General features: G+C 37.2%; 1 protein-coding gene across 1 annotated transcript in view; it reads right to left on the bottom strand.

Moving 5' to 3' along the window:
• Positions 1 to 10,953, bottom strand: part of LOC107581844 (cyclin-dependent kinase 18-like) — a 93,113-nt gene extending 82,160 nt beyond the window's left edge. The window contains exon 1 of the mRNA XM_016267521.1: positions 10,599 to 10,953. The gene's annotated coding sequence lies outside the window, so the exon portion shown is untranslated. The remainder of the gene's footprint in view (positions 1 to 10,598) is intronic.
• Positions 10,954 to 12,150: the final 1,197 nt, after the last annotated feature.

Genomic DNA, 12,150 nt, shown 5'->3' with positions numbered 1-12,150 from the left:
ATTTGAAGTGGCAAAGCACCTGGTGCCTGAAAAGAATTGGGGGGGGGGGCAATAGGGATTTCACCTAGGGAGTCAAATTGGCTAGAAACAGCCCTGCATGGGGACGCAATGACGTGTGCCATTAATCAAACTATTTACTGTAACATATAAAACGGGAACATGAAAGGAATATTCTAAAAGAAACATGTTAACACCATAATCATAATATTGGCTTATTTAGAATAAGGTAAATAATTAGATTACTGATGTCCATGTAAACGTAGTCAATGTCACAGTTGTAAACATGACAGCTTTCTTCCTCCGTGAGGGGGTTTGGCGCCAAAGCATCTTTGTTTCCAGGCAGAACGTTAAAGAACGCGACACACACATCTCCTGGAAATCCTGCAGAATTCAACCAATCAGATGACAAGAAATTTCGAACACCTGAAGTGTTTCCAATTTTGTGTGTGATATGCATCAGACGTTCAGCCAACGGTTCGTGAGCATGACATCTGAGGCTGAGACTAATATTAGCATAATTGTTAGCAAACTAAACAAAACTAAAGGTAATTCAGTCTGCCCGAGGGGATATTTTCTCTGATCTGTCCCTCAACCTAAAATGAGTTTGACACCTCTTGCTCAAATTTGTGATTTTTCTTTCCTATATGACCGCAACTAAAAAATGAGTAAGTCATTACTGGACATAGTCTGTATAAGCAACAGCACAGAAAATAAAGCTATACAGCTAAATGACTAGCCACCTGTGAAGTAGGGTTTTCTGTGCAGGATTTAACATCAGTGTGTGCTGTGTCGAAGGAACCCGTCCCATGCTGGTTTGCTAGAGGCTGCACAGAAGTTATGACCCATAAATGGCCCCAACGAGCGATGATTTATAGAAATAAAAGTGTGTTGACAGACTAACCTCCTCAGAGCTGCTGGGTGACTAGCTCTGTTTGCACTGTGGGTGGCACATCCTCACCCTGATATTCACAGAGATAAGACTGATCTGAGAACAGTTAGTTTTTCTTTAAAATGCCAAAATGAAAGGATTGAACAGGGGAAGTTGGCCGTAAATGACCAGAAACAGACACATGCAACACATGGGAGACTTTACAGTGACTATTAGATTACTGATGTCCATGTAAACGTAGTCAATGTCACAGTTGTAAACATGACAGCTTTCTTCCTCCGTGAGGGGGTTTGGCGCCAAAGCATCTTTGTTTCCAGGCAGAACGTTAAAGAACGCGACACACACATCTCCTGGAAATCCTGCAGAATTCAACCAATCAGATGACAAGAAGTTTCGAACACCTGAAGTGTTTCCAATTTTGTGTGTGATATGCATCAGACGTTCAGCCAACGGTTCGTGAGCATGACATCTGAGGCTGAGACTAATATTAGCATAATTGTTAGCAAACTAAACAAAACTAAAGGTAATTCAGTCTGCCCGAGGGGATATTTTCTCTGATCTGTCCCTCAACCTAAAATGAGTTTGACACCTCTTGCTCAAATTTGTGATTTTTCTTTCCTATATGACCGCAACTAAAAAATGAGTAAGTCATTACTGGACATAGTCTGTATAAGCAACAGCACAGAAAATAAAGCTATACAGCTAAATGACTAGCCACCTGTGAAGTAGGGTTTTCTGTGCAGGATTTAACATCAGTGTGTGCTGTGTCGAAGGAACCCGTCCCATGCTGGTTTGCTAGAGGCTGCACAGAAGTTATGACCCATAAATGGCCCCAACGAGCGATGATTTATAGAAATAAAAGTGTGTTGACAGACTAACCTCCTCAGAGCTGCTGGGTGACTAGCTCTGTTTGCACTGTGGGTGGCACATCCTCACCCTGATATTCACAGAGATAAGACTGATCTGAGAACAGTTAGTTTTTCTTTAAAATGCCAAAATGAAAGGATTGAACAGGGGAAGTTGGCCGTAAATGACCAGAAACAGACACATGCAACACATGGGAGACTTTACAGTGACTAACTTGTAGTGTTTGTCTATTATTATAGGTCTTATGTGTCACCCCTTTGTGATATGAGTCATTCCACAATCCAGGGGTCGCTTTAAATAACTTTACTTGCCTTCAGATGCAAAGAAATGGGGTAATTATTGAAATCATATATGAAATTAAAATGTAAAGCCTTAGTCAAAACTAAGATGTGGGATATGATCAAGTTCCATGAAAGCTGAAGCCAAATCTTGATTAACAATTTGTCTAAGCTAGGCTAAACCTGCTGTTCTGAGTTTTTTTTGTGTTGCTATGCAGTTGCTGGGCTGTACTGAGTTTTTGTGTTACTATACAGCTTGTCTGAGTGTTTTTGTGTTGCTATGCAGTTGCTAGTCTGTTCTGAGCGTTTTCTGTGTTGCTATGCAGTTGCTAGTCTGTTCTGAGCGTTTTCTGTGTTGCTATGCAGTTGCTAGGCTAGGCTGTTCTGAGTGTTTTTTGTGTTGCTATGCAGTTGCTAAGCTTAGGCTGTTCTGAGTGTTTTTTGTGTTGCTGCAGTTGCTAGGCTGTTCTTAGTGGTTTTTAGTCTGTTGCTGAGCAGTTGTTAGGATATTTTAAATGGTTCTAGGCTTTTGAGGGTGTTTTGTGTGTGTGTTTCTACACCACTTCTTCAGTTTTTAATGTTTATTGCATGCAGTTTCTAGGGTTTTCTTCCTGGTGTTAGTGTATTAAGTAATCTTTTACTTTTTTTATCATTGTGAAGGTAAGGTGTTTGGATGGTTTTTAGTGTGTTGCTAGACAGTCGCTGGGGTGGTTAGATGTGTTTTTTTTTTTTTTTCTCCCCCAATGTTTGACTTGGCAAATGCCATTAATACTCTGTCTATTCATTCGATAATTTCTCTTATTTGAAGAACGGTAGTATTTATTCTGCAACAATAGCAGCTCTGACAATCTACAGACAGACATGTTAAGCTCATGTACTATATATGTATATATAGCCAGAGATAAAATACACAGCACACAATAAATTATGTTTGCCTATAGTAATTAAAATACACTGAATGCACAACCTTTGTCTCTCTGTGCCATATGCCGTGTTATAAAGAACTGTTAAATTATGAGGGTCTAATTATTTGTCTAGTTAGCAGGCCATTAATCTCCTGTAATCACTCACAGAGTTATAGTGATGTCATCAGATGTTCGATCAATAAGCACTCAGTCCAATAAGTTATTTCTAGTAAATCAATAAGTGCCCTATAGAGACTTTAAACAGCAAAATTAGTCTGTGCAGATCAATAGTGTATCTCTTTTTCTCTCACTCTTTCTCTCAGTGACTATTTAGGGTGCAAGTTATAAAGAGGGAGAGGGTTGAATCCCAAAAGATGGCAAAACAGAAGGTTTTGTATGTGTAAAATACATCTATTATAGTAAATACTTAATTTTGACCCTTTTCAATCAGCAGCTGTTAAGATTAGTCCGTTTTGTAGCATTTTATAATTTTTTTAAATAATATTTACAAGTATAGTATCAAAATGATCACTGATTATCTAGTTGTGCTTGGTGCACCAAAATACAACAAACTTAAAATGAATAACTCCACCCTGAAAGTCATTATTTAATTTGCACACTGACTGTATTACTACAATAGAGCACATGTCTCTCTGTGAATGTAATTAGCTGAATGTTAATTACTCATTATTTCAGTTGCACATGACTTTACGTACTTAAGCTTACATATCAACATGCAATTTGCTGATTAGGGCAAACAAGGGCTGGGTGGTGTGAGGATATGTACCACATGGTATTCAGAGTTTAGATGCTTATGTTTGGTCTTTGAGCAAGATTGCACCTTACCATATTAATATAGAAATTTAAATGTGCTCACAAGCAGTATTTGTGCAACAGTATTTAACAATGGCTCATTCAGTCAGAAACAGAGCAATACATTTTATAATATTTGTTTAATGTTGATACTTTTACTTAATTGTTATTTAATGTGAAGCTAACTGAGACTTCTTGTAACACTTGCGTATCATTGCTCTTTTGTTGATTTTGATTGCTTCCATTATCCTCATATGTAAGTCGATTTGGATAAAAGCCTCTACTTAATGTAAATGTAATAATGTGATTTATTAATTTTTTGTGAATCATTTTTTGTTATGAATAATGTTGTTTTGATTGGCATCCCTCAAGTTTCAAATAATTAGTGGTTGATTAGTGTATAATAATAATAGTAATATTATTATTATACACTAAAAAATGTGTGTGTATATATACTGTATATATATATATATATATATATATATATATATTAGTGCTGTTAAACGATGAATCGCGATTAATCGCATCCAAAATAAAAGTTTTTGTTTACGTAATATATGAGTGTGTACTGTGTATATTTGTTATGTACAGTTTTATGCAAAAGTTTGGGCACCCCTCTGAGGCTGCATAATAATTAGCTCTGTCTTTATAAGAAAATATTATAGTGATATGCCATTCAGTTTCTAGAGAAAGCTGCATAATGTGATGTTTTTCAGACAGAAATTCTTAGTGTAGCAGTACTGGGTTGTATGAAATAAAGTCAAATGTGAAAAATAGGCTGTGCAAAAGTTTGGGCACCCTTTCAATTATGTTGATTTTAATACCTGTAGTCTCTTATTGTTGTTAATTACTCTTATTAATTACAACACAATATTGATTTTGGCTCAGTGAACCTTAACACTGCAAACTAAGGTGCAACCCATCATGGGAAATTATATTTAAGGTAGCTAATTGCTAGTTGTGCTTCTCCTTGATTCTCTACTGGAAAGTAGCAACATGGGAACCTCAAAAGAACTCCCTAGTGAACTAAAAACTAGGTTAATTTGTCAATATGAATTAGGAGAAGAATACAAACTTTTTCACAAAGGTTTAAGGTCTCTGTCCCCACAGTCAGAAATATAGTTAGAAAATGGAAGGCCACAGGAACCGTCCATGTCAAGGAAAGATGTGGTAAGCTGAAAAAAAAAATCTGAAAGGCAACAGCGAAGAATGGTAAGAATGGTCACAGACAAACCACAGACCACCTCCAAAGAGTTCCAAGAACATCTCGCTGCTGATAATGTCATTGTACATCATTCCACAATCCAGCGCACTTTGCACAAGGAACAGCTCAATGGAAGGCTGACGCAGAAAAAGCCTTTTCTGGGTACTGCCAACAAGCAGAGTTGTTTGAGGAATGCAAAGGCCCATCTGGACAAGCCTGAATTATTTTGGAATAATGTGCTGTCGACTGATTAAACTAAGATAGAGTTATCTGGTCACCACCAGAGGCGCTTTGCATGGCGGAAAAGAAGAACCTGCTCCCCACTGTTCAATTTGGTGTAGGGTCCATCATGCTATGGGGCTGTGTGGCAGGCACAGGCACTAGAAACCTTATCAGAGTTGAGAGTTGCATGGATTCCACCCAGTATCAGCAGATTCTTAAGAACAATGTTCAAGAATCAGTCAAGAGGTTGAAGTTACGCCGGGGTTGGTTGTTTCAGCAGGACAATGACCTAAAGCATAGCTCCAAATCTACCAAGGAATTCATGCACAGGCACAGATACAATGTTCTAGAATGGCAATCGCAGTCCCCAGACTTGAATATCATCTAACATCTATGGATTGACTTGAAGCAGGCTGTCCACACTCGGCAGCCATCAAACCGGCAGACATTTTGCAAGGAAGAATAGTCAGAATACCTGCAGTCAGAATTCAGGGACTTATAAGTGGCTATAAGAAGTGTCCACAGGCTGTTATTTCAGCAAAAGGTGGCTCTACTAAATACTGATGTGATTATTCCATTGGGGTGCCCAAATTTTTGCACCTGTCTGTTTTTGTTGTGATTCACATTGCATTGTTCCTGTTGATTCAATAAATGTTATTTCAGAATTTAAATGTTAATTAATGAATCCATAAGGTATAAATTATATCCAAATGAAGTTGCAGCTTCGAAAGCCTAGCAGATTATAAATTGAAATTATGATAATTATCAGGGGTGCCCAAACTTTTGCATAAAACTGTATATATAAATACACACACATGCATGTATATATTTAAGAAAATTATGTTATGTATATATATTAAATATATTTATATAAAATATAAGTTATATTAATATAAATATATACATGTAAATACATGTATATATTTTCAAAATACAGTGGGTACAGAAAGTATTCAGACCCCCTTAAATTTTTCAGTCTTTGTTATGTTGCAGCCATTTGCTAAAATCATTTAAGTTAATTTTTTTTCCTCATTAATGTACACACAGCACCCCATATTGACAGAAAAACACAGAATTGTTGACATTTTTGCAGATTTATTAAAAAAGAAAAACTGAAATATCACATGGTCCTAAGTATTCAGACCCTTTGCTCAGTATTTAGTAGAAGCACCCTTTTGATCTAATACAGCCATGAGTCTTTTTGGGAAAGAGGCAACAAGTTTTTCACACCTGGATTTGGGAATCCTCTGCCATTCCTCCTTGCAGAGCCTCTCCAGTTCTGGCAGGTTGGATGGTAAACGTTGGTGGACAGCAATTTTTAGGTTGTAACCTTGGCGAGATCTGTGCCTTGCCACAATTCTGTTTCTGAGCTCTTCAGGCAGTTCCTTTGACCTTATGATTCTCATTTGCTCTGACATGCACTGTGAGCTGTGAGGTCTTATATAGACAGGTGTGTGGCTTTCCTTATCAAGTCCAATCAGTATAATCAAACACAGCTGGACTCGAATGAAGGTGTAGAACCATCTCAAGGATGATCAGAAGAAATGGACAGCCCCTGAGTTAAATATATGAGTGTCACAGCAAAGGGTCTGAATACTTAGGACCATGTGATATTTCAGTTTTTCTTTTTTAATAAATCTGCAAAAATGTCAACAATTCTGTGTTTTTCTGTCAATATGGGGTGCTGTGTGTACATTAATGAGGGGAAAAAAATTAACTTAAATGATTTTAGCAAATGGCTGCAATATAACAAAGAGTGAAAAATTTAAGGGGGTCTGAATACTTTCCGTACCCACTGTATATACTGTATGTGTGTGTTTATATGTACGTAATAAATATACACAGTACACACACATATTATGTAAAAAACTTTTATTTTGGATGTGATTAATCGCAATGATTCATTTGACAGCACTAATATATATATATATATATATGTATATATATATATATGTGTGTGTGTGTGTGTGTGTGTGTGTGTGTAAGTAGGCAGGTAGATATAATTTATATTAAGTTCCAAATAAGAATAAAAAAATAATAAAGTAAAATTAAAATAATTCATGACAATCAGCAATGTGTTATTTGTAAAACATTTAAATAGTTTCAGAATTTAATCATTTTATTTTTTTTAATTATATTTAAGATTTAAAAAATTATATTTAGCATTTAAAATTAACATAATATTAAATAAAATGTATTTACTTGTTATTGTTATTATTTTTATAATTATTGTTATATAATATTTAAAATATAAATTAATTAAATCATGATTGAAAATACAATGATTGAAATACTTCATAAATGGCACAGTTGATGTTTTTTTCATGCAAAAATATCTACATTGTGATTATATATCATAGTATAAATTGACTCATACTGTGATTAAGATTCCTCCCGTCCCTGTTGCAGACTCGTGAAAGTTTCAGACATAAGTTGCGTAAGTTCATTGACAACATCCAGCATCTTGTTTTGTGTGATAAATCCGTCGGTGGTGTGAACGTTACTGAGAAGCGCTCGCTAGCAGTGTGAACAGAGGTTATTTGTTCACAGGACCGTGAGCACCGATGCCAGTGAGGCGAGAGATAGCGAGAGGGCAGATGGTGAAGAGGTTGAACAGAGAGCTGCGTGCCGCCCCGGGCCTGTACCCTGGTATCCATGTTGGGTCGACCTCGTTCTCATCTTCCTGTCACCATTAAAGCACAGCAGCTCTTTTGACTAACAAGAACCATGCCCAATACAGGGCAGCGTTTGTGCATATTCATTCTCCCCATGTGTTATTTCTATCTAGACAGGGAATTTTGTGTCATTTCCATTTCAAAGCCGGAGAAGAAAGGCAAAGAGCACTTCTTTATAATCACAGGGCTCTGAAATTGTACCCCAGCTTGAATACAAACAACAGGGAAATTCTTGAAGGAGCTTTTGTTGTCTTTTGATACTTTGCTGCCTTACACCAAGCCATTAACATCACCGGATCCAAGCACATGATATATGATATGTTTTGCTTAGGACATTTTTGTGCGTCACTGCAGCCATCACTATATGCCAGGCACCATTTATCTCAAACGAGCAATAAAACCTCTCATTTGATGCTGTTCTCCTAGGCCCAATTGCGCAATTATCTTCAATCGCCTTCTCGAAGTTCTGCTTCACAGCCGAGGAAGAAAATTAACTGAGTTAGAAGACCAACAAACCACAATTGCTCCTCCTGAATACACAATTTAGCTTTGAGAGGAAATGCTGGCTGTCTAGACTGAGGTGATAATATCTGTCATATTCTCATCCTAAGGAACTCATAAACTTACGTAATGCTGTTGTCTTCACCACATCTCAGGTTTGTCCTCATATTCTCTCTGTCTATTAAATGAAGGTTATCTTCCACACGTGGAATAAAGTTTGTGGAGAAAATTATGAGGAGACTGACTGGTTAGCATGAGTAACTAATAAAAATAACCATTTCTATTATTGTTTCCACTGGTTTTCCAATTATAGCAAGGAGCACACACATATAAAAACCTATTTATGTCTCAGTTGTTTTGTTTTGAGATGAAATAGAGACTTTTGCTATCGTTTTTTTCTCCAGTGCACGCATGTGACTGTTGAGTTGTGTTCAAACTCTGCTCGCATTTGCCGAGTTACTGTCAATATCTTTAGAATAGGGATCAGTTCTCACTATTAACTAGTTGCTTATTAGCATGCCTATTATTAACATATTGGCTGTTTATAAGTACTTATAAAGCATGACCATATTCTACATCCCTAATCATACCCAATACCTAAACGTACCTTACTAACTATTAATAAGCAGCTAATTAGGAGTTTATTGAGGCAAAAGTCGTAATTAATGGTTCGTTGATGGCAAGCACTGGACTTTAAAAAAGTGTGACCATAAACTCAAATGTTTCTCATTCAGTGCTACAAAGACCAAATCATCTGAGCTATATAACATTGCGCTCTTATGCACCAAAGTCATTATATTTGTGAATTTTATTTCAAACACACACATATAAAAACCTATTTATGTCTCAGTTTTGTTTTGAGATGAAATAGAGACTTTTGCTATCGTTTTTTTCTCCAGTGCACGCATGTGACTGTTGAGTTGTGTTCAAACTCTGCTCGCTTTTGCCGAGTTACTGTCAATATCTTTAGAATAGGGATCAGTTCTCACTATTAACTAGTTGCTTATTAGCATGCCTATTATTAACATATTGGCTGTTTATAAGTACTTATAAAGCATGACCATATTCTACATCCCTAATCATACCCAATACCTAAACGTACCTTACTAACTATTAATAAGCAGCTAATTAGGAGTTTATTGAGGCAAAAGTCGTAATTAATGGTTCGTTGATGGCAAGCACTGGACTTTAAAAAAGTGTGACCATAAACTCAAATGTTTCTCATTCAGTGCTACAAAGACCAAATCATCTGAGCTATATAACATTGCGCTCTTATGCACCAAAGTCATTATATTTGTGAATTTTATTTCAAAATAATTTCTCCAAAAGCATTTTAGAGAGAGAGTTGCTGCTTAATGCAATTACTGTGGATTTCTCATGAGCAACATGTAGCCAGTCCCAAAGTTGTTTTAACATTTTAATAAAAGTAACCTTCCCTCAAGCAAACATAAACATGATTTGCGTCTTTCCACATGCCCTCACTGGATCATCTTCATGATCACATGAGCTTTTCAAGACCTACTCTGAAAAGTTGCGCAAGTTGCTTGTGAATTCTTGGTTTCTCTGTTGACTCTTTCAAACAGCACAACTTTTACTCGCTCGTTCTGTGCGAAACCATCACATACTGTTGCTTTCAAGATCCAGAAACCAAAACACTTATCTGCAGACAACTTTTTACTTTTACAAAGAGCCCAAAACAGCCTTGATAGGCTTTGTTTTTAAGAGCGCGGCCACAGCCAGTGAGTGGGCTGTTTGACTTCAAGATGCATGACTCCTTTATTAATAGCTCCTTTCTGCACTAATGAGCCACTGCCAGCCGCCTAGTGTGCCTTCACACTGGTCCTGCTTCACACTAATGTTTTTGACCGACTATTTGTGCATTCGAGTGGTGTGCCTACTGTCAGATAGGCTGCAATAAGCAGGCGTGATGTAAACATTGCAATGTGTCACTTTAAAGGATGCTCTCCGCAAATGTATAGTCCCGGCCGTGAATCATGTGCACATCAAAGCCCACGTCGCTGAACACGTGTGACCCCGAAGCCGCATGTATTGCGTCAGCGTGTGGGTTTAGAAAGATGAGCGAAACCTGAATGGAAAGAGCCTTTATGGCATTATTCCAATGCTAGATGTAGATGTACACAGTTTCAGCTTCTAAATAACAACACGGTCAACATCATCTCAAGCATGTCATAACGTCAGTTCACAACAGTTCATGTCACAACACAGACACGGTTGCATACTCACAGGAATGGCTGGAGTCTGCAGGAGGCAAACAGTAGACCGTCTCTACTCTACTCTTCCTTCAGTGTGAAAGGGAGGAGAAAGAGAAGGAGGAGGGCGGCCTTCAAGTCTGGAGGCAGTCAGCAGTCAGCGCACCGCCAGACAGATAATCCAAAACTGGAGGTGTCTTATTTAGTCTGCAGCACGCATAGCACACGTGAATGCAGTAGAGAGAGGCACAGGCGTTTGTCTCGCGTCCCTATCTGCACTCCCTCCTGCTTCTGCTCATGAGAGAGCCTTCTGACAGGAGGAGATGCGGGAAAACATAACAGAAAATAAAAAAAAAATAAACACATACAGGAAGTAAATGTGTCTCTCTGAAGGATTTTATAATCATGCTGGGTCTCCACCCCCACTTGGCTGTCTCTCCTCCCCTATTGTTATAGCAACGGCCAATCAGAGCGCTTCATCACACAAGCCCTCTCTGCCTGCCGGGAGACTGTGATTCTTTCACACCGGAGCTTGTTCAATATGGCTGTGGCCCAATAGTCTGTGTGTGTTGTGGATGCTGTTAATAAGCTGATCTGTCTAGTGGAAGGTTAAACTGTGTTTCGCTGTACTAAGCTGTCAAACCTTTTCTGCTTTGTGGTTTACCATCTTCACACGACCCACGGTTATTAGCCTGCACTTCTAAGAGAGACATCAAACATGTCTGGGTAGACTAATTAGGGAACAGCTTTGAGAAACTTAAGTGCAGGTTTTCAATGGCTAGTCAGTTGTTGGTTTGGTTTTAATAAAGAAATGCACTGTTAAAAGACTTCATTAGAGGTTATTATGTGCTGATACGTGTTCTTAATGAGTGCTGCTGTCTTGTTTTACAGTTTAATCGTCTAAAAATCTCTAAAACGAGATCATTTGCTTGAAGCAACACTGTATAATGACATACTATTATATTAGAATATATTTCATCTTGAATATAATATATTTACTGCACTGACAGATTTTTTTACTTCTTGTTTATACTTTAAAAAAAGTTTACAAATCTGACAGTACAGTACAAAAACACTAGTGTTAAAGATCCATTCTCTGAAAACAAGTCGTTATATCTTAAACAGTGTTGCTTCTCAAAAAAATATTTTTTTTAATATCTTTTTTAAGGAATTTTTGATATTTTACTTGGAAAAACAATCCCAAAATCACTTAAAACTCATTAAGATCTCAGTGTATGAATTTCTTTCATGTGAGAAACACAGAATGAGGCAATTTGCTGAATGTCCAAGCTGCTCTTTTCCGTGCAATAAAACTGAACAGGAATGAACTCAAAGCACCCCCCCCCAAAAAAGAACTTCTTCTGAAGACATGCGTTAGGTTTGTGAGGAACAGACTGAAATTGAAGTCATTCAATTCCCCCCCCCCTGGTTTAGTATTATAGGCATATTTATTAATTTTTGAAATTTACCTTTTAGTTTATATATGCAATTTTATTGTTTGTTTATGTACACAAAATAGTCACTATATATATATATATATATATATATATATATATATATATATATATATATATATAAAAAAAAAG

The sequence above is a fragment of the Sinocyclocheilus grahami genome, unplaced genomic scaffold (genome assembly GCF_001515645.1).
Source record: "Sinocyclocheilus grahami isolate Dianchi unplaced genomic scaffold, SAMN03320097.WGS_v1.1 scaffold3.1, whole genome shotgun sequence".
In the NCBI taxonomy this organism is placed as follows: Eukaryota; Metazoa; Chordata; class Actinopteri; order Cypriniformes; family Cyprinidae; genus Sinocyclocheilus; species Sinocyclocheilus grahami.
Note: the sequence above shows the minus strand (reverse complement) of the source record. Positions and strands in the feature narration are given on the sequence as shown.